This window comes from Amblyraja radiata, chromosome 2 (assembly GCF_010909765.2).
Source record: "Amblyraja radiata isolate CabotCenter1 chromosome 2, sAmbRad1.1.pri, whole genome shotgun sequence".
Lineage (NCBI taxonomy): Eukaryota > Metazoa > Chordata > Chondrichthyes > Rajiformes > Rajidae > Amblyraja > Amblyraja radiata.
The window spans coordinates 147375678-147397393 of record NC_045957.1 but is presented as its reverse complement, the minus strand read 5'-3'; positions in this window follow the sequence as shown (position 1 = coordinate 147397393).

The following is a 21716-nucleotide window of genomic DNA, read 5'->3' as shown; positions in this document are numbered from 1 at the left end:
TGGTCACGCTAGACGCATGCAGTCGCATGCTGGTGGGACAGGCCCTTAAGCCTTACAGATTGATTGTTCTCATTGACACATTGACTCAGTCTCGTCATTGATTGTTCCTGCTTGTAATATGGGTTTCCCAGAGAGGAATTTTCCAACACTAGAGGGCTTGGCTATAAGAGAGGAGTAAATTGAATAGAGATGTGCAGGACAAGATTCGTTTAGAGATACGGTGCAGGGCCCTTCTACACCCATAACCAATTTACATTTATACCAGGCCAATTCATCTCCAGACCTGTACGTTTTTTAGAGTGTGGGAGGAAACTGACGATCGCGGAGAAAACCCATGCAGGCCGAGGGAAGAATGTACAAACTCCGTACAGACAGCACCCGTAGTCAGGATCGAACCCGAGTCTCTGGCCCTGTAAAGCAGCAACTTCACCACAGTATCACTGTGCCGCCCTTATAGAGACAAGGTCCAGGGTCCACAATAAGGTAGGTTGAAAGATTGAGCCCACACCCCAGTGTATAGGAGAACCGTTCAGTAGTCCAGCAGTGGTGAAGAAACTGTTCCTGAATCTGGTGCAATATGCTTTCAAACTTTGATATCTTGCAGTCATTGGGAAAGGAGAGATGCGGGGATAACGGCGTGAAAAAGGTCCTTGATTATGTTGGCTGCTTTCCCGAGGCAGTGTGAAGTGTGAATGGAGTCGGTGGTAAGGATGCTGGTCTGAGTGATGGACTGGGCTACATCCACATCTCTCTGCAATTTCTTTAGGACTTGGGCAGAGATATTGCCAAACTAAGCTGTAATGCATCCCCATGTTTCTAACAAATTGGTAAGAGCCACTGAAGACATGCAAACTTCCTCCTTCTTCTGAGGAAGTGGAGGCATTGGCATGCTTTCTTGGTCATAGCTTCAATGTCCATGGTCTAGGATACATTTTTGGTGATATTTATGCCTTGAAACTCTAAACTCAACATCTTTACTTTGGCACCATTAATTCTGACGGGCGTGCATTCCATCTCGTTTCCCGAAGTCAATAAATAGCTTAGAAACATAGAAACTTAGATAATAGGTGCAGAAGGAGGCCATTCAGCACTTCGAGCCAGCACCGCCATTCATTGTGATCATGGCTGATTGTCCCCTATCAATAACCCTTGCCAGTCTTCTCCCCATATCCCTTGACTCCACTAGCCCCTAGAGCTCTATCTAACTCTCTCTTAAATCCATCCAGTGACTTGGCCTCCACTGCCCTCTGTGGCAGGGAATTCCACAAATTCACAACTCTCTGGGTGAAAAGGTTTTTTCTCGCCTCAGTCTTAAATGGCCTCCCCGTTATTCTAAGACTGTGGCCCCTGGTTCTGGACTCACCCAACATTGTTTCTTTATATTCCTAGCATTGATGGAGATGTTGTTGTGATGACACGATGTTACTAGGCTCTCTGTCCTTCCTGTACTCAGTCTCGTCAGTGATTGTTCCGACAGAGGTCCTCCATAAGTAACAAGTGCCTGACTTCTGTACAGCCCATATGTATGAACGAGTATTTGGGAAACTGGTGGATGAGTTTTTCCAGCTGCAGACATCTCCTGCTTTGTGGAAACTCAGCCCGTGACACTATCTGAATGACTGGCTTAAATGCCCTGGTTTAATTACACATTTGTCTTTGGGTGGCCTGGGTCTTATTTAAATATATTGCTGGCCAATCGCATCATATAACCATATAACCATATAACAATTACAGCACGGAAACAGGCCATCTCGGCCCTTCTAGTCCATGCCGAACACTTACTCTCACCTAGTCCCATCTACCTGCACTCAGACCATAACCCTCCATTCCTTTCCCGTCCATATACCTATCCAATATATTTTTAAATTATAAAATCGAACCTGCCTCCACCACTTCCACTGGAAGCTCATTCCACACAGCTACCACTCTCTGAGTAAAGAAGTTCCCCCTCATGTTACCCCTAAACTTCTGTCCCTTAATTCTCAAATCACGTCCTCTTGTTTGAATCATCCCTACTCTCAATGGAAAAAGCTTATCCACATCAACTCTGTCTATCCCTCTCATCATTTTAAAGACCTCTATCGAGTCCCCCCCATCTCTGACTTGCAGAACAGTTCTCAGCAACGGAACCCTACCCTAACTAGGGGGGAATTGTAACATGGGTTTCCCAGAGAGGAAATGTCCACTAGAGGGCATAGCTATAAGGTGAGAGGGGAAAATTTAATGGTGATGTGCGGGACAAGATGTGGAGGAGAAGGAGCCATCCTGGGGAACGGCTGCTAACCAGCAGCTGTCCGTTCAATTCACTTTTTAAAATGAGTTTTTAGTGAATTTTGTCCTATGTTTGCTGGGGAATTCGACTTTTTTATGTGGGGGGGAAGGGGGAAACTATTTTCTAGGTCCCTACCTGGTCGGTGAGGCAGCTTTTTCCCCGGGCTGCACCGTCGAACCGTCCTTGCGGCCTACCAGCGGGAGTGGAGCGCCGTTTCCTGGCGGGGACCGCCCAGCACCTTCAGCTTTGGTGGCGGCACAGCGCTGGAGCGCTATCGCGGAGCGGAGCGGGCAATGCCTTGCCTGGGTCGCCGTGCTGGATAGCCGCGCTGGAGCTCCGGTATGCTGAGACCGCCGTGATCAACACCGTCGAGCTGCGGGACTGTGGAGCGGCCAGCCGCGGGCGGCGGCGCCGACTTTAACATCGGGAGCCTCGGAGCACCAACCGACGCGGCCCTGTCGGCTTTGGAATGCCACGGACTCCGGTAAGGAATCGGCCGTTCCAGCCGTCCCAGCCGCTGTGAGGACTCTCCCGACACCGGAGCAACACCACCCGGCGAGAACGGTCAGGAACATCGGGCCTCCGTAGAGGCAACTGTGGAGGCCTCAATAGGCCTGACTATGGGAGAATTGGGGATGGGGACTGGACATTGTGCCTTCCCCCACAGTGGTAACCATTGTGGGGGGATGCTTTTTTGAGTGTAAATGATTATTTTATTCTGTGTCCAAGATGGCTGCCGGAAGGGAGAGTGTACGCTGGCGCGCTTTAGCTGCCGCTGCTCTCTCTTCATATTGTGTTTTTGATTTTTGTCTTTGGATTGAATTCTGTCTTTAATTTGTGTACTGGTGATGTCTTTACTATTTATTTCATTCCGCTTACATGTTTTTACTCTATTTGCTAAATTTTGTAAGGTGTCCTTGAGACTCTTGAAAGGCGCCCATAAATAAAATTTATTATTATTATTATTAAGATTTTTCCCATAGCGTGGTGTGGGCATAGAACGCATTGCCAGGAGTGGAAACAGACATTTAAGAGGATTTTGGATAGGCACATGGAAGTGCAAGCAATAGAGGGATATGGATAATGTACAGGCAGATGAAATCAGTTTAAATTGGCATCATGTGCGGCACAAACATTGTGGACAGTAAGGCCCACTCCCGTGCTGCACTGTTTTATGTTCTATGGATTTTCTTCCCAACAATGGCTGATGTCAAGGATTAGTTCCAGTGGTGAAGGTAGAAACCGCAGATACTGGTTTAAACCAAAGATAGACACAAAAAGCTGCAGTAACTCAGCGGGATAGGGGCCAAATGGCCTAATTCTGCTCCTATCAGAGTATTTATTCCCAGTAGTATGAACATGTCTGAATTATAATTGTTTAATTCTATGCTGCTGGCTTTTGTCTACCTTCATCTCTCTCTTCCCAGCAGTGCAATCTTATTAATGCTTCCATTCCTTTTGATTCCCCTCTCCTTTCTTTCCTGATTACATTTTTTCCAATATTATTTGGAATCCATTTCTGCTCTTTAATTAAAGCCAGATTATGCCACATGACCCGTGTAATCCATCATCCCAGCAGCTCATCATCATTTCATCATGTACGTCCTGTACTTGCACACATGCATTGTAAACCTCTCCTTGACCTATTTGTGCCCTATCTCGGAATAGTTCTGATAACACTTTCTGCGTTATACTTTTATCTCTCCCAATACTTTGCACAACCTTTTCATCCTTGTAAGGCTACTTTCATGTGCTCAATTTCCTGACAAATGTCATAGAATCATAGAAAATGGACAGCATAGAAACAGGTAGACAAAAAGTCTGAAGAAGGGTTTCGGCCCGAAACGTTGCCTATTTCCTTCGCTCCATAGATGCTGCTGCACCCGCTGAGTTTCTCCAGCACTTTTGTCTACCTTTGATTTTCCAGCATCTGCAGTTCCTTCTTGAACAGCATAGAAACAGACCCATTTGGCCAGTCTACTGTGCGGGACCTTGTCAAAAGTCTTCATAGGGTCCGTGTGAACTATGACTAATGCTCTGCCTCTTTAACTTTCCCAGTTGATTCTCCCCAAAATAACACAGATTAGTGAAACATTATCTTCCCTTCTTAATCAGGTCCTGGCTTTCTACCTGACCATATATCCTGTTCTTTAACCCTCTCCAACAACTTGTACAAGATATTGGTGAGGCCACATGTGGAGTACATTTGGAGACTATAATCAGTCGGAATAAGGGTCCCAACCTGAGCCCTCACCTAGTCATGTTCTCCAGAGATGATGCCTGACCCGCTGAGTTATTCCAGCATTTTGGGTCTTCTGGAGTACTGGTCACATTGCAATAGGAAGGATGTCATTAAGCTGGAACGAGTGCAGAGAAGATTTACAAGGATATTGCCAGGACTAGAGGGGTTGAGCTATAGGGAGGTTTTGTGCTGGCTATGGCTATTCCTTGGAGTGCAGGAGGCTGAGTGGTGTTTTTATAGAGGTGTATAAAATCATGAGGTTATGGGTTTAAGGTGAGTGGGGCAAGATTTAATGGGAACCTGAAGGGCAATGTTTTCACTGAGGGTGGTGGGCGTATGGAATGAACTGCCAGAGGCGGTAATTGAGGCAGGTACTAGAACAGCATTTAATAGGCATTTGGACTGATATATGAATAGGACTTGTTTAGAGGGATACGGGTAAATATTGAAAATGGGAATAGATTAGATGAGGCAACTTGGTCAGCATGGACGTGTTGGGCCTAAAGGCCTGTTACCTTGCTGTATAACTATAGAAACATAGAAAATAGGTGCAGGAGTAGGCCATTCGGCCCTTCGAGCCTGCACCGCCATTCAATATGATCATGGCTGATCATCCAACTCAGTAACCCGTACCTGCCTTCTTTCTCTCCATACCCCCTGATCCCTTTAGCCCCAAGGGCCACATCTAACTCCCTCTTAAATATAGCCAATGAACTGGCCTCAACTACCTTCTGTGGCAGAGAATTCCACAGATTCACTACTCTCTGTGTGAAATTTTTTTTTCTCATCTCGGTCCTAAAAGACTTCCCCCTTATTCTTAAACTGTGAACCCTTTTTCTGGACTTCCCCAACATCGGGAACAATCTTCCTGCATCTAGCCTGTGCAACCCCTTAAGAATGTTGTAAGTTTCTATAAGATCCCCCCTCAATCTTCTAAATTCTAGCAAGTACAAGCGGAGTCTATCCAGTCTATCCAGTCTTTCTTCATATGAAAGTCCTGCCATCCCAGGAATCAGTCTGGTGAACCTTCACTGTACTCCCTCTATGGCAAGAATGTCTTTCCTCAGATTAGGAGACCAAAACTGTACACAATACTCCAGGTGTGGTCTCACCAAGGCCCTGTACAACTGCAGTCGAACCTCCCTGCTCCTATACTCAAATCCTTTTGCTATGAATGCTAACATACCATTCGCCTATCAACTATGACTCAATAACTTCCTGATGTAAGGCTTGCAAGCCTAAACTTTGCTGGAAAACCTAATTCAGCATTTGACATTCCTTTACAATTTTTAGATCTGCTGCATTCCCACAAAAAGTACACACACCGCTATCAATATCCTCAGTTAGTTTAGGAAGGAGGTGAGGAAGAATTTCTTCAGTCAGAGGGTGGTGAATCTGTGGCATTCATTGCCACAGAAGGCTGTGGAGGCCAAGTGAAATTTCCTCAACCCTCTCTTCTCTGTGTCCCACCTGGATTTGTGCCCATTTCGCATTTGCAGATTTTCTATCCTTATCTCACACTTTGTCTCTTTTGGCCTTTGTCCTGTCATCTTCCCATCAAAACCCCTCACTTGTATCCACTTTCCGCTTGCCAGGTTTTGTCCTGCCACAGCATCTTCCAGCTTTCTCCTCCCCACCACAGTCAATCTGAAGAAGGGTCCTGACCTGAAACATCTCCTATCCATGTTCTCGAGACATAGTGTCTGAACCACTGAGTTATGTCAGGACTTTGAGTGTTTTTTTGTAAACCGGTATCTGCAGTTCCTTACGTCTCTCTTGTTCATTTGATATATTCTTTAGAGTCAACTGCCAGATGTGGGATTGATAAAGTGATTTAAAATTCCAAGTCTGTCTTCTGTTTCCCCCCCACCCCCCCCCCACGTTTGGCAGCATTAATCGCTCGGCAGTCTTCACGTGGCACGAAATAGAGTTGCCGTTTCTGCTTGTTGAATTCCTGGCAGTTTTCGCTGATGACCTTGTGACTTCACCTGATCCTTTCCCCCGAGTCATTTAGAGTCATAGAGTGCGGAAACAGGCCCTTCGGCCCAACTTGCCCACACCGGCCAACATGTCCCAGCCACACTAGTCCCACCTGCCTGCGCTTGGTCCATATCCCTCCAAACTTGTCCTATCCATGTACCTGTCTAACTGTTTCTTAAATGTTGGGTTGCCCCAGTCTCATCTACCTCCTTCCTTGTTCAATGCAACAATCCTAGGCTGCATTGCCTGACCTCTCCCATTGGAAGTGGAGCAGACATTTCACTAGCAAATTTATTTTTGGCTTGTGTCAAATAACCCTTTTCAACCCACCTTCAATATATTTACATATCAAATATGGGAAAAGAGTGTGCAATTTAGTTTGCTGCCAGAAGAATTTCATCCCTAGTTATACTTGCAGCAATGATTTATCTTTAATTACTGGAAATCCAAATAAACTCAGAGGGGTTGGCATCCTTCCTGCAAGACCTTTTGGCCTACTGATACCAATTTTGCAACATTTTTCTTTGGACAGTTCAAATATTTCCATACACACAAAAAGCTGGGGTAACTCATCGGGACGGGACAGGACTCGACCCAAAACGCCACCCGTTCCTGCTCTCCGGAGATGCTGCCTGTCCCGCTGGAGTTACTCCAGATTTTTGTGTCTATCATCGGTTCAACCCAGCACCTGCCATTCCTCCCTACACATTTCAACTATTTCCATAATTGGAGAAATCTATTAAATGCAAGATAAAATTATAGGGATACTGTGCGTTAATCAAACATTGACAGGCGGGTATGTAAATTTGTGGTCAGTTTAAAGGGAAAATATAAGAAGACCAAGAACATTCTTTTCTTGTTATGGCATATTTCGGAAGCTAACAATATACAATTTTATCTTTGGCACAAAACATTCACAGAATTTAATCCTAATTGTAGAGATGAGTCTCCAACTGTACACGGTCTCTTACTCCTATGTTGAGCATAACTAGATGTGCATGGCTTGAGGGATATTGCAGTCTGTTAGGCTCCAAAGGGAAATCTGGTGCTGGGATAGACAATAAAATATGGTACTAAACAAGAACCTCATTTTCCAGAATCTTTAAATGTTCTTCAATTTCAAACCACCCATCAAATGGGTTTTGATTATTATATTTTGGAAGTTAATTGATTAAGTTTCTAACATGAAATAGAAAGTCAAAGTTTGTTGGATAAATTACGTTGACCTTCTGAAACTGCTTTTTTCCACGAGTAGTGGGTCTACTCAATAACCAATAGTCTGTAGCCTCATTTTGTTCTGGTATTTTATTTCATTCACATGTTTAAACTGTAATGTTTTATTATTAATGTTTAATGTTTTATGTGTCATTCTTAATTGTTACTGTATGTCGTGCTGTTACTTGCGAGCGGAGCACCAAGACAAATTCCTTGTATGTGTACATACATAGAAATATAGAAACATAGAAAATAGGTGCAGGCGTAGGCCATTCGGCCCTTCAAGCCTGCACCGCCATTCAATATGATCATGGCTGATCATCCAACTCAGTATCCTGTACCTGCCTTGTCTCCATACCCCCTGATCCCTTTAGCCACAAGGGCCACATCTAACTCCCTCTTAAATATAGCCAGTGAACTGGCCTCAACTACCTTCTGTGGCAGAGAATTCCACAGATTCACCACTCTCTGTGTGAAAAATGTTTTTCTCATCGCGGTCCTAAAGAATTTCCCCCTTATCCTTAAACGGTGACCCCTTGTCTGGACTTCACCAACATCGGGAACAATCTTCCTGCATCTAGCCTGTCCAATCCCTTAAGAATTTTGTAAGTTTCTATAAGATCCCCCCTCAATCTTCTAAACTCTAGCGAGTACAAGCCGAGTCTATCCAGTCTTTCTTCATATGAAAGTCCTGACATCCCAGGAATCAATCTGGTGAATCTTCTCTGTACTGCCTCTATGGCAAGAATGTCTTTCCTCAGATTAGGAGACCAAAACTGCATGCAATACTCCAGGTGTGGTCTCACCAAGACCCTGTACAACTGCAGTAGAACCTCCCTGCTCCTATACTCAAATCCTTTTGCTATGAATGCTAACATACCATTCGCTTTCTTCACTGCCTGCTGCACCTGCATGCCTACTTTTAATGACTGGTGTACCATGACACCCAGGTCTCGTTGCATCTCCCCTTTTCCTAATCTATCTGCCCAATAAACTTAAACTTACTTATTCGTAAGATGAATCTGAGGGCATTGTAAGAAGGTAAGAACATACATATTTTCTCTCACATTTGGTATGGTTATGATTAACACTTTCAGTTTCTTGGTCCAGTGGTATTTATCTCTTCTGATTTTTCTTGTATTTTTTCCCATTCTTCTGCCAAATTTGTTTAAGCCAATCTGTATCCTTCCATGCATAACTAACCCTCAGTGTCAGTAAACGTTCCCAAAAAGATTGTAACCTATACATCAAGGCAAAAGTTTGAATATAAAAATTAAAAATGTTAATTTTTAGTTTTAAATACATTTGAATTTTTAAAAGCTGGAGAAGCTCAGCGGGCGAGGCAGCATCTATGGAGTGAAGGAAATAGGAAATGTTTCAGGTCAAAACCCTTCTTCAGACTGAATGGAGGGTGGGGAAAAGGGGGGTGTGGGGTGGGGGGGGGGGGGGGGGAAGACGGGAGGAAGAAATGGAGCCAAAGGGCTGTGGGAGCGCTGAGAAAGGGAGGTGAAAGCAGGGACGACCTGATATTAGAAAAGTCAATGTTCATACCGTTGGGGTGCAAACTGCCCAAACGAAATATGAGGTGCAGCTCCTCCAATTTATGGTGATCCTCACTCTGGCCATGGAGGAGGCCCAGGACAGAAAGGTCGGATTCGGAATGGGGAGTTGAAGTGCTGAGCAACCGGGAGATCAGGTTGGTTAAGGCGAACCAAGCGGAGGTGTTGGGCGAAGCGATCGCCAAGCCTACCCTTGGTCTCACCGATGTAGAGCAACTGACATCTAGAGCAGCGGATGCAATAGATGAGGTTGGAGGAGATGCAGGTGAATCTCTGCCGCACCTGGAATGACTACTTGGGTCCTTGAATTGAGTCAAGGGGGGAGGTAAAGCGACAAGTGTAACAAGGGAAAGTGCCCGAAGAGGGGGTGGGTCGGGGGGAAGGGACGAATTGACCAGGGAGTTACAGAGGGAGCGGACTGATGCGAGGTTGGGGGAGGGGGGGGAAGAAAAAAGGAAGAGGTGGAGCCAGTGGGCTGAGGGAAAGCAAAGAAGGGGAGGAGAAAGTAGGGACTACCTGAAATTAGAGAAGTCATGTTCATACGGCTGGGGTGCAAATTTGAATTTTTAAATATTTGCCCAAAAGATCCACATAGAGAGGAACCTGCAGGTGGTGGTGTTCTCTTGCCATCCTTTTACCTTTTTTGGTAGAAGTTGCGGGTGTGGAGTAGATTAGGTGAGTAAATAATGTGCATTCTGTACACAATGTACACTGTAGTCACTGTACACCTGGTCTTGAGGGAATGAATTATCAGGTCATGACACCTGCACTAATCAAGAATCTATCTCTCTCCACTTTAAAAAAAAAATCCACTGACTTGCCTTCCACAGCCTTCTATGGCAAAGAATTCCACAGATTCACCACCCTCTGACTTTAGAAATGTCTCCTCATCTCCTTCCTAAAAGAACATCCTTTAATTCTGAGGCTATGCCCTCTAGTCCTAGACTCTCCCACTTGTGGAAACATCCTCTCCACATCCACTCTATCCAAACCCTTCACTACTCTGTATGTTTTAATGAGGTCCCGCCTCATTCTTCTAAACTCCAGCGAGTACAGGCCCAGTGCCAACAAACTCTCATCATAGGTTAACCTACTCATTCCTGGGATCATTCTTGTAAACCCCCTCTGGACCCTCTCCAGAGCCAGCACATCCTTCCTCAGATATGGTGCCCAAATTATGCTCACAATATTCCAAATGTGGCCTTACCAGCGCCTTATAGAGCCTCAACATTACATCCGGGTCGTTGATGCACTGTCAAACAAATGGGTTGTATTGTTCTCGATGGCATTGTAATATTCAGAAATCAGTGGACTGATAAGAACTTCAGGTACATACAATCCAATCTATACTGTAGAAACACTGTAAATGTAATGCAATAAAAGTTCCGGAAGTGGCGGCGCTGTTAACAGCTGCGGCTCGCCTGCAGTCCGTCTGTCTTTACTTTTTTGTTGTTGTTTTTTTTGTTTTGTTTTGGCTAAGTTTTAGTTTGTTGGGTTGTGTTATGGGGGGGGGGGGTGAAACATGTTTTTTTGTCTCTCCCTTCGGGGGAATGCGACTTTTTCTTGTCGTATCCCCCTTCTCTGCCTCCGTCTGCACTGAGGCCTAATGGCGGAGCTGGCAGTCTCCAACCTGCGACCGACCTCGAGGCTCCGGAGGCAGAGCCAGCCAGGACTTACCAACGCGAGGCTGGCCGTCTTCGGGGCCGAGGCAGCAGTGGCCCGACTCGCTGATGCTGCGTTCCAGCTTTCGGCAGTGGCCCGGAGCTGTTGCAGCGGGGCTCGGAGCTGTTGCAGCGGGACTCGGAGCTGTTGCAGCGGGACTCGGAGCTGTTGCAGCGGGACTCGGAGCTGTTGCAGCGGGACTCGGAGCTGTTGCAGCGGGACTCGGAGCTGTTGCAGCGGGACTCGGAGCTGTTGCAGCGGGACTCGGAGCTGTTGCAGCGGGACTCGGAGCTGTTGCAGCGGGACTCGGAGCTGTTGCAGCGGGACTCGGAGCTGTTGCAGCGGGACTCGGAGCTGATGCAGCGGGACTCGGATCTGTTGCAGCGGGACTCGGAGCTGTTGCAGCGGGACTCGGAGCTGATGCAGCGGGACTCGGAGCTGAGGCTGTGGCGGGCCGACTCGGAGCGGAGACGCTGTTCCGGCTTTCGGCAGCGGCGACATCACCACGGAGGTCCGCTGGACTGGAGAGCGGCATCTCCGGCCTGGATCGATCGCCTCAGAGCAGAGGGAGAACAAGGAGGGAAGAGACAGAGACTAAGACTTTTGCCTCCATCACAGTGAGGAGGTGCTTGGTGAACTCACTGTGGTGGATGTTAATTTGTGTTTATTGTATGTTTTGTTATTTATTGTTACTGTGTATGACTGCAGGCAACGTAATTTCGTTCAGACCGAAAGGTCTGAATGACAATAAAGGAATCAAATTCAAATGGGAAGAATAACTCGGATATAAATACCAAAAATATGAAAATATTGCTGCAATCTTTCCAGTATTAGGAGCTCTTAGTTAGTTTAGGTATGTTACAATACTTACCTTCAGCAGCGCTGCAATTCTGCCACTGGCCGTGTGCGCGATTTTGGCACGTTTGAGGGGGGGGGGGGCGGGGTTAAAACGTGTTTTTTTCCCCGACCTGGTCCTGGATTATATTTGTTAGAGTGCAGGATGTTGCTAAAGAATCGTTCCGACGGCCGTTCTGTGTGATTTAAAAAAAAATTGTCCGACAAGTTAATCGCTGGAGTGATTTTAAAATCAACTTTCGAAGCCGTCAATGCCAACAACGGGACCGGATTTTATGTAGGGGACAGGTAAAAGAAAGTAGTTTATTTTTATGTATAAAAGTGTTTCTTAAGATGCATTTAATTCACATTTGAAGTTGCGAAACTGTGATTTTCCCCCCCTGAAGAACCAGCAGTGTATTTGCTGCCGATATGGGGACTAAATCACAGCACCCTCAACGTTCCAAATGGTCCTGTTCCAGAAAATCCCACAGGCAAGTTGATTTAAATGGCCATTAATTTACAGGTAATAAACATTAAATTCCTTCCATTTGGCCCATGACAATGAGATTTAAAAATTATGTTATATTATGAATTTTTGTGTGAATGTTATTTGGACACTTAGGCTATTTAAAAATGTTAATCTTTTCTTAAGAAATGGATAGATGTTTAGATCTAGTAATTGCACTTTGTAATTAGCTACAATTAGGTAACTAACTAATTATATGCTTTAATTTCAAGTCATCTAAGTAAGATTGTTTCATATTTGTTTCAGAATGCTTCAATCTATAATTAACAGTTCTCTTAAATTTTAAGAAAGTTATGGGCTTTTAAATGTTCTCGATCACAGCTTTTGTGTTAAGTCAATGAAAAAGCAATAGGGAACAAGATGCCAATTTCCAAGTATGAAAATGGCCATAACTTTTTTAATACTGAAGATATGAAAGTGAATTAGGTGTCAAATTAAACTTCTTTTTATGCTTTATCTGATGGGATAAATTAAAGACTTGATTTTTAAAATCTCAAAATTTTGTAACATTGCTAGTTAGTTTAGTTTATTATTGTCACATGGACCAAGGTAAAGTGAAAAGCTTTTTCTTGCGTGCAATCCAGTCAGCGAAAAGACTATACATCAGTGGTTGGCAACCTACGACCCCCGAGCCTCGGCCCATAACCCGAAATCATCCGGCCCGCAGGCGCATTTTTTCCCCCGTAATCATCCAGCTCGCCGAGCGCTTCCCAGAGCACGGCCGAGCTCTGGCTGTACCGCATCCTGCACAAAGCAAATCACAGCCGCACACCTTCTGTTAACACGTTTAAGAATGAACTGCAGATGCTGGAAAAATCTACCTTCTGTGAACACGTGATTTGATGCCTGCCATCTGGGGCGGGATACATGTGTACACGTACGTGATAGATGTGGCCCGCCATTTGCTCACTGATATGTGTCCCGGCCCCTATGTAGAACAAGGTTGCCGCCCCCTGCTATACATGATTGCAATCAATTTGTCCAGAGTACACAAAGGATAAAAGGTACTAGACTAAGTGGGACCCGTTGGGTCCCATGTTCACACAGGAGGGCTGGTCCCCCAACGCAATAATCCACCTCTTCAACAATTCCAATATTGGTGACATGGGGAGGGGGGGGGGGCTTTCTGGAGCACTAGTATAGGTGTTGCAGGCCGAAGGGACTTGTTTCCAGAGGGCTAGTATGGAAATTGTGGGCCGAATGGATTCTTGGGCTGGCAGCTCAGTCACTCAGTCCTGGTGGGTTGGCAGCTCAGTCACTCAGGCCTGGCAGCTCAGTCACTCAGGCCTGGTGGGCTGGCAGCTCAGTCACTCAGGCCTGGTGGGCTGGCAGTTCAGTCACTCAGGCCTGGTGGGCTGGCAGCTCAGTCACTCAGGCCTGGTGGGCTGGCAGCTCAGTCACTCAGGGCTGGTAGCTCAGGGCTGGTGGGCTGGCAGATCAGTCACTCGTGGCTGGTGGGCTGGCAGCTCAGAAATTGCCAAAAATTCTGCTCAAAACAGGTGAGAGACAGAAAGGGGAGAGGGTGGAGAATCAATTTTAGACATTTTTCATCATTTTCTGCAGATCACAGCAATGAAGGAGGAAAGTCTATCCTGGCCTGGACCTCGCAGGGAGACAATGAAGGGAGGGAGAAAATACTGGGGTGAGGTTTAATACTTTCAGTAGGAATACTTACTGATGGGCCAAAGGGACTCTTCTTATGCTAGTACAGGCCTGATGGGCCAAAGGGACAAAAAAAAATCTGAGTGATATCTCAGTGAACGGCACTTTTTCTGGACTTTTGCTGGCCTGGCACGGGCCGTTTGTGCCAAAATGCTCCTCATGGGCTAATACGGGCATTTTGGTCAAATGGACTGGTTTCTCGGCTAATAGGGGCCTTGTGGGCGGAAATGAGTGACTTCAGGCAGGTCAAACAACTAATTTCATTTAATTTCATTTCCATTTCCATTTCCAGCACAGGGCAGGCCAAACAACAAATTTCATTTTCATTGCAGTTTCAAGCACAGGGCAGGCCAAACAACGAATTTCATTTTCATTTCATTTCCATTTCCATTGCAGTTTCAAGCACAGGGCAGGCCACACTACTCATTTCATTTTCATTTCATTTCCATTTCCATTGCAGTTTCAAACACAGGGCAGGTGAAACAACTCATTTCATTTTCATTAAGGGCTAACAAATCATTTATTGCAAGTACATTGCAGACTCACAGTTCAGTTGACTCACAGCTTAGAATCACAGTTGTGGACTCTCCCTCACGATTTTCCAGAGTGACTGGCTCACGTCCAGCATCTGGGGCTTTATACTCCTGCCGCCCCCCCCCCCGGGAAGGGGCGTTACCTTCATCATGGTGATCGACAGGCGAGAGGACCAATCAGCTGATCTCACGATTTTATAAACATTCATAATTTTTATTTTTTTTCAGAGATCGTAAAAATACTTGGGGCTGCTGCAATGGAGGAGAACTGAGTAAGATGGCAAAAAATCATGGCGATATATGGTAGCATTTTTTCTAAAATCAATTAACAACGTGGACTGGAAGTGGTCAAGATGAGACTTTTAATATAATAATAGATAATGTTTAGTGCAAGATAAACTCCAAAATAGTCTAATTAAAGATATATTCAAAAGCCTCCAATGAGGTAGGTGGGAGGTCAGGATGCTGTCTAGTTGGTGAGAGGACAGTTCAGTTGCCTGATAACAGTTGGGAAGTAACGGTCCCTGAATCTGGAGTTATGCTTTTTCAAACTTCTGTAACTCTTACTTGATGCGAGAGGGGAGACGAGGGAATGACCGGGAGGAGACTGGTCCTTGATTATGCTGGCGCCATGTCAAAGCAGCGTGAAATGCAGATGGAATCAATGAAGGGAGATGGATTTACATGATGGTCTGGGCCATGTCCAAAACTCTAGATCATGTCTTGTGGTCTTGGATGGAGCTGTTCCAGAACCATGCCGTGATGCATGCTGATAAAATGTTTTCTACAGCGCCTCTGTAGAAGTTGGTGAGGATTGTTGGGACATGTTGAACTTCCTAAGCCCTCTCGGGAAGTCGAGCTGTTGGTGTGCTTTCTCGGCCATTGTTTCAATGTGGCAGGTCCAGGCCACATTGCTTTTGATATTTTTTCCTAAGAACTTTCAACCATCTCAACTTTGGTGCAATCAATGTAGGTACTGCTTCACTTCCTGAAGTCAACCACAATCCCCACAATCTCTTGCTGACATTGAGGGAGAGATTGTTATCTTAGCACCAGGTTACAAAGTTCTCAATCTCCTTCCTGTCCTTCGTCTCATCCTTATTTGATATTCGTTCACTTCATTTGGGGATAGTCTGAAAACTTGCATTACAATCAGTAGGAGCCAACACCTCAGCTTGTTTGTATAATACCTATGTGATAGTCATCTTTAGCAAGAGGGTGGAAGTATTATTAGGATTCCCTGGTAACTAAAAAATGATGATTAAAAATCAAAAGCAAAGTTAATTTCCTCCTGCAAACTTGCAGTGCAATGCTTGAGATCGACCTAATCTAAAGCAGAATAGTAAGATTAAACGAGAACTTACCAGTTCGAAGTTTGATCGTTATTTTATGAGGAGTAACGTTGAGGGATTACGTGAAGAACCCGCCAGGACGCATGCGTGTCATTCTTCAAAGCAGCGGTGTGAAATCACAGATAACAGTAATGACTGAACATAGTAAGATTAGAGAAGAGGATACCAGTTGAACTGTATGATCAAGGGTGGGAGCGGAGGGCACGTAATCCCTCAACGTTACTCCTCATAAAATAACGACCAAACTTCAAACTGGTAAGTTCTCGTTTAATCTTACTATTTTACTTCGGATTCACGTGAGTGACTACGTGAAGATTTCAAAGCTCTGTGATTTCATGCCGTGGAAACGAGTCCATGCATCACATCTGCCTTAATTGACTAAGGGTGGAATTGTGTTAACATGTTTAAACATGAATCCGACATTGAAATCCATGATAAAGTTATTAACAACAAATTATAGCCCCTATTTCATGGGGTGAAATTATATTACAGAATTTAAAATTGATTCTGCAAAAGTTCCAGGTTAAACCACTGGTTTATTGTAGAATTGTTGGAACCTTTTTTCCCTTGACCATCCTGCTGTCTTCAGGATTTGGTCCATCGGTACGTCCAACTCCATAGCTGCCGATGTAGCTGCAGCCCTGGTGGAATGAGATTTGAATATGTTAGTATCCACTCCAGCTGTTGTTAAAACCTGTTTCAGCCATCTGGAAATAGTTTGAACCGACACTTTGTGTGGTTGCTTGTGGCTGATTAGTAGTGCCATCTCATAGCCTCTGATGTTTTTGGTGTTCTCCATATATAACAATAAATGTCTTATTATACAGAGACGATCATCTATAGGGTAAGCCCTAAATTCTATTTTGAGGCCTGATGGTCCCGGTCTGTTCTGTTAATTCGTGAACATGAAAAGGTATATTTCTTGTTGAAGATTATGGTAGGGATGATTTTCCCGCCCGTTACGGGATGAATCAACAATCTGGTTATTTCGGAACGGAGAGCCATGTTTAGTTGTATTTTGCGTAATACCCAACTGATGAGGCAGAAAGGAGGGAATGCATAGAAAGAACAATCCCCCCCCCCCACCCCATGCAGCGAGAAGGCATCCATCGCTGATGCCCCAGTCTGATTCCCATGAAACACAGATAGGCAACTGGTGATTAAGCCGAGATGCAATAGATCAATCTCTGGTGTTTCATATCATGCTACAATATCAGCAAACACTTTGCGGTCCAACATCCATGAATTTGCGTGACCTGGTGTCTGCCATTAAATTTGAGGTTACCTGGTAGGTAACTAGCTGATATTCAAATGTTTTTCTGAATACACCATTACCAAATTGTGTTAGCCGGATTATCACATGATACCGATTTGATTCCACCCATGTAGTTAGTATATGTCACCATGGTGGTGTTATCAATCTGTAGTCTAACATGCAGGTGATGCATTTCTGAACAGTATGATTTTAGTCCATAGAACGCACCCAACATTTCCAAGTAGTTTATGACATGTATCTGAAGCAATGATGCTTCTTGTGCAACCCCATCTATATCCACAACTAGAGATGGGGTTAGTAACACGCCAACCATGAACACTGGCATCAGTTTGTAGCACCACTGAATGGTTGCTGACAATGATAGGGTTTGAACAATGCCCAATATTTCCCCTATCATTGTAATTCCGTGATTGCTTAGATTGGTAGCCTCATTGGTCTCTACACATGACCAGTATTGATTTTAAGTGCTTATACCTTTGTCCTTGTAATTATTGGTAATAAAGGTCAAACAGTGTGGCTGGAAAGGCCACTGGTTTACTGATGTCAATGAGGTTGTTGGCCTCAGTTAAGTCTGTACCTTCCTTTGATAAGTTACCCGCATGTAGACTAAGTCAAAGGTGAACCCCAAGTAGTCCTTAATGGTGGAAGGTGTTAGCTTAGAATTAATAACGTCTATAGTCCTTCCGCATAGGCTCCGTATAGTAAGCATCTTTTAATGGATGCAATCCATAAAGTAGCCTATGGAATCAATTGTTTGGCAGTAACAAAGGTTTCCAATTTCGAATGAATTTACTGCACAATGTATTCAGGTTTGTCAGACCTGAATGATTGGTAACCACATCTTTTTGTTTTTCGTAAAGATATTGACACGAATTCCAAAGAGTCGTGTTGGGATTTAACCATATAACCATATAACAATTACAGCATGGAAACAGGCCATCTCGACCCTTCTAGTCCGTGCCGAACACGTATTCTCCCCTAGTCCCATATACCTGCGCTCAGACCATAACCCTCCATTCCTTTCCCGTCCATATAACTATCCATGATTCCCTAGCATCTAGCCTCTCCAGTTCAGCATGTGCTTCCAGTTTTTCTTATTGTGAAGGCACGAACGTTCAGTTCGGTACATGCTGAACCGGGAAATTTTGTGCACAAATTCAATTGTATATCCCTGAACACTGGGTAGAAAATAAGTGTTAGTAGTTATTGCACTCCATGCCTCCTAAGAAAATGTAATCTACACACCAATTTGTGTTATTTACACCTCCTGTTTTTTGGAAGAGACCAGTGGAAAGTTTGTTTTCTTCCTTGCAGTCGCCGTAGAGGTTGTGGCGTCGGTTTTTGGATTTGGGATTTGGGGTTGCATGTCTTCCACGAAGGCTGTTCTGGGCCAGGCCCAAAAGACCTCTGTCCTGTAGCCCGGGCTTTGAGCTTTCACCAGCTTCTGTGTGTCTTCCTGCTGGTGGGTGCGTGCAGGTGCTGTTGTCATGTGTAGGAGATCCTGCCTGTTGCCGCCTTAATGAGCCCCAGGGTATTGGCCTCCTTATTGAGCTCTTTTACCTGTTTTGACAGGTTGCCCCCAAGTAGTAATATTGGTGGTTTAATCCCTCCAGGTCTGCACAGCTCTGCAAATTTAGGATTTAAAGCTGGGCGGATGGCGTTCTCCTGGGACTATTAATCTCATACTCCGTATTGCAGAATAATGCTACAGCGTCTTAGCTAAACATCCTGCCTTCTGACTCCCGTTCCAATGTGTTTTCAGATGTAACTGTTCACCGTGGGAAATATTTGAGGGATACCAATTTTCCGGTGCCAAATATTTGGCAGTAGTGTCTATTACAGCCATGTTCCTGTAGTTGTTTTTAGATGTACAAACTTGGACTCCTTTTCCAGGAGGTTTCCTTGTTCTTGCACCCCCTGCACACTGATTTCTTCCTTCAGCAAAACCCCTCTTCAGAGCCAGCCCAGAATTGGCTCCCAGTACTCCCCTCTGTCGAGGGAGATGCACTGTGCAGCCCTGATAAGGTGCTGCCATGGGTGTATTATATACCCATTGTGACTAGACTCCATCTCCCAGAGTCTGTCACAGTGGAGCATGTGCTCCATAAGCCGCTCCATTTGGCCCCAGTAATGCTGGTCCCCGCGGCATTTCTTTGCTGTTCGACTTGTCAGTCAAGTCGGACACAGCTGATCCCACTAACGGTGATCTGGTGCCGTCAGCCGCTGCTGGCTGTCCGCAACTCCGTAGTTCTTCCCATCCAGTGCAGCCCTTGTGGACTCCTGTCCATAGTTTCCCCCTGTGAAAACCAGCACGGGAAACAAAGCATGACCGCACTAATTCCCTTACCTGTCGGTCTTGGTTTAAAAAAACTTGCCACTGCAGGGGAATGCTCCCCCCCGCTTGCCGTTTTGACTTGTCAGAGTCAACGGCTCTGTCTGTGTAGCCTTCCCGCCCGGCTGTGGTGTTGATCTGGCCGGTGCGGGTGCCAAGTCAGGCACAGCTGATCCCACTCACGGTGATGCTGGTGCCTTTGGCTGCTGCTGGCTGCCCGCAACTCCGTGGTTTTTCCCGAGCCAGTGCAGCCCTTGTGGACTCTTGTCCATAGTTTCCCCCTGTAAGAAACAGACACGGGAAACAAAACACGACCGCAGTAATTCCCTTACCTGTCGGTCTTAGTTTTACAAACTTGCCACTGCAGGGGAATGCTCCCCCCGCTGGCCGTTTCAACTTGTCTGAGTCAACGGCTCTGATCTGTGTAGCCTTCCTGCCCGGCCGTGGTGTTGATCTGGCCGGCACGGGTGCCAAGTCGGGCACAGCTGATCCCACTCACGGGGATTATTATGCCTTCAGCTGCTGCTGGCTGCCCGCAACTCTGCGGTCCTCCCCAGCCAGTTTTAGACGCAGCCCTTGTGGACTCTATTTTTGTCCAGTTTCCCCCTGTAAAAAACAGCACGGGAAACAAAAAATGACCGCAGAATAATTCACTTACCTGCGGTCTCGGTTTCAAATTTTACCGCTGCGGGGAACGCTCCACCCCGCCTGTCATTTCGCAATGCGTGAAGCGATATGGCACGCATGCGTCCTGGCGGGTTCTTCACGTAGTCACTCACGCGACTACGAAGTAAAACATGTATTTAATTACACTCTACAGCAATGAATGACAGAAACATAGAAAATAGGTGCAGGAGGCCATTCGGCCCTTCGATCCAGCACCGCCATTCATTGTGATCATGGCTGATCATCCCCTATCAATAACCCGTGCCTGCCTTCTCCCCATATCCCTTGACTCCACTAGCTCCTAGAGCTCTGTCTAATTCTCTCTTAAATCCATCTAGTGACTTGGCCTCCACTGCCCTCTGTGGCAGGGAATTCCACAAATTCACAACTCTCTGGGTGATAAAGTTTTTTTCTCACCTCAGTCTTAAATGACCTCCCCTTTATTCTAAGACTGTGGCCCCTGGTTCTGGACTCGCCCAACATTGGGAACATTTTTCCTGCATCTAGCTTGTCCAGTCCTTTTATAAGTTTCTATAAGAGTTCCCCCTCATCCTTCTAAACTCCAGTGAATACAAACCTAGTCTTTTCAATCTTTCCTCATATTTCAAATATGTCGGAAACAGCATATCTGGAAGAAATGAGACTCCTTCTAGCAGGTAAAGCAGACCGATTCTTATTGATTTGGTCTCCTTTTATCGATTTCTTACAAGCATATGGTGCAACACAACCATAGAAATAAAATATTTTAGAATCAGGTGGCGAGTGGCCTGGAACATAAAATTATCAGAACTGAACGAGGAGGAGGACTCAAATGCAGGCTCAGACACAGGGCAGATCAGTTTTCAGAGTTTAATCGGTCCAAGTCGGTACACAGGTAAGCAAAAACGGAGGCAACAGTACAATCAAGGAGCAGGCAAAAACAGTGGTCGAAAAACAGGCAATGGTCGAGATAACAAGGTCAAAAGATTTCTAGATTGGAATCATATGGTGCAACACAATTGTAAAAAAATAACTGTTTCAGGACTGGACGAGGGTTGGTCAAGATTATAAATAATGATCTCCTTTTCTTTTTTATTTTATTTTCTTTTCTCTATTTTCTCTCTCAACTTTCTTCATTTACTCGTTTTCTTTTTTCACACACTATATATTTCACATCTTTCTATCCTTTACTATCTAACTTCTTTTTCTTATTCTAATCTTTTTTCAATGTAACAAAAAAAAAAAAAAAAGTTGTACATAAAATGTATTATGAAAATATATATTAGGCACTTTGGTGCCATATGACTGTAATTAATTCTAATAAAATAAAATATAAAAAAAAAAAAAAAAAAAAAAAAATTTCTAGAGCTGGCACGAGGTGATACGAAGTAACATACACAATGAACTGCCAATGAGAACTAAAACACAAAGGGCTTAAATACACAGACTAACAGGGGATAACGAGACACAGGTGAAACACATCAGGGCGGGGCCAAAAATCACACGAGGGGAAACGACATGACAGGAAATGGGACCTGAAACGAGAGGAGATGTGAGACACCAAAATAAAACAAGAATGCAAACAATAATAATAAAAACAATAAGAAACAGAAACTAGATCAA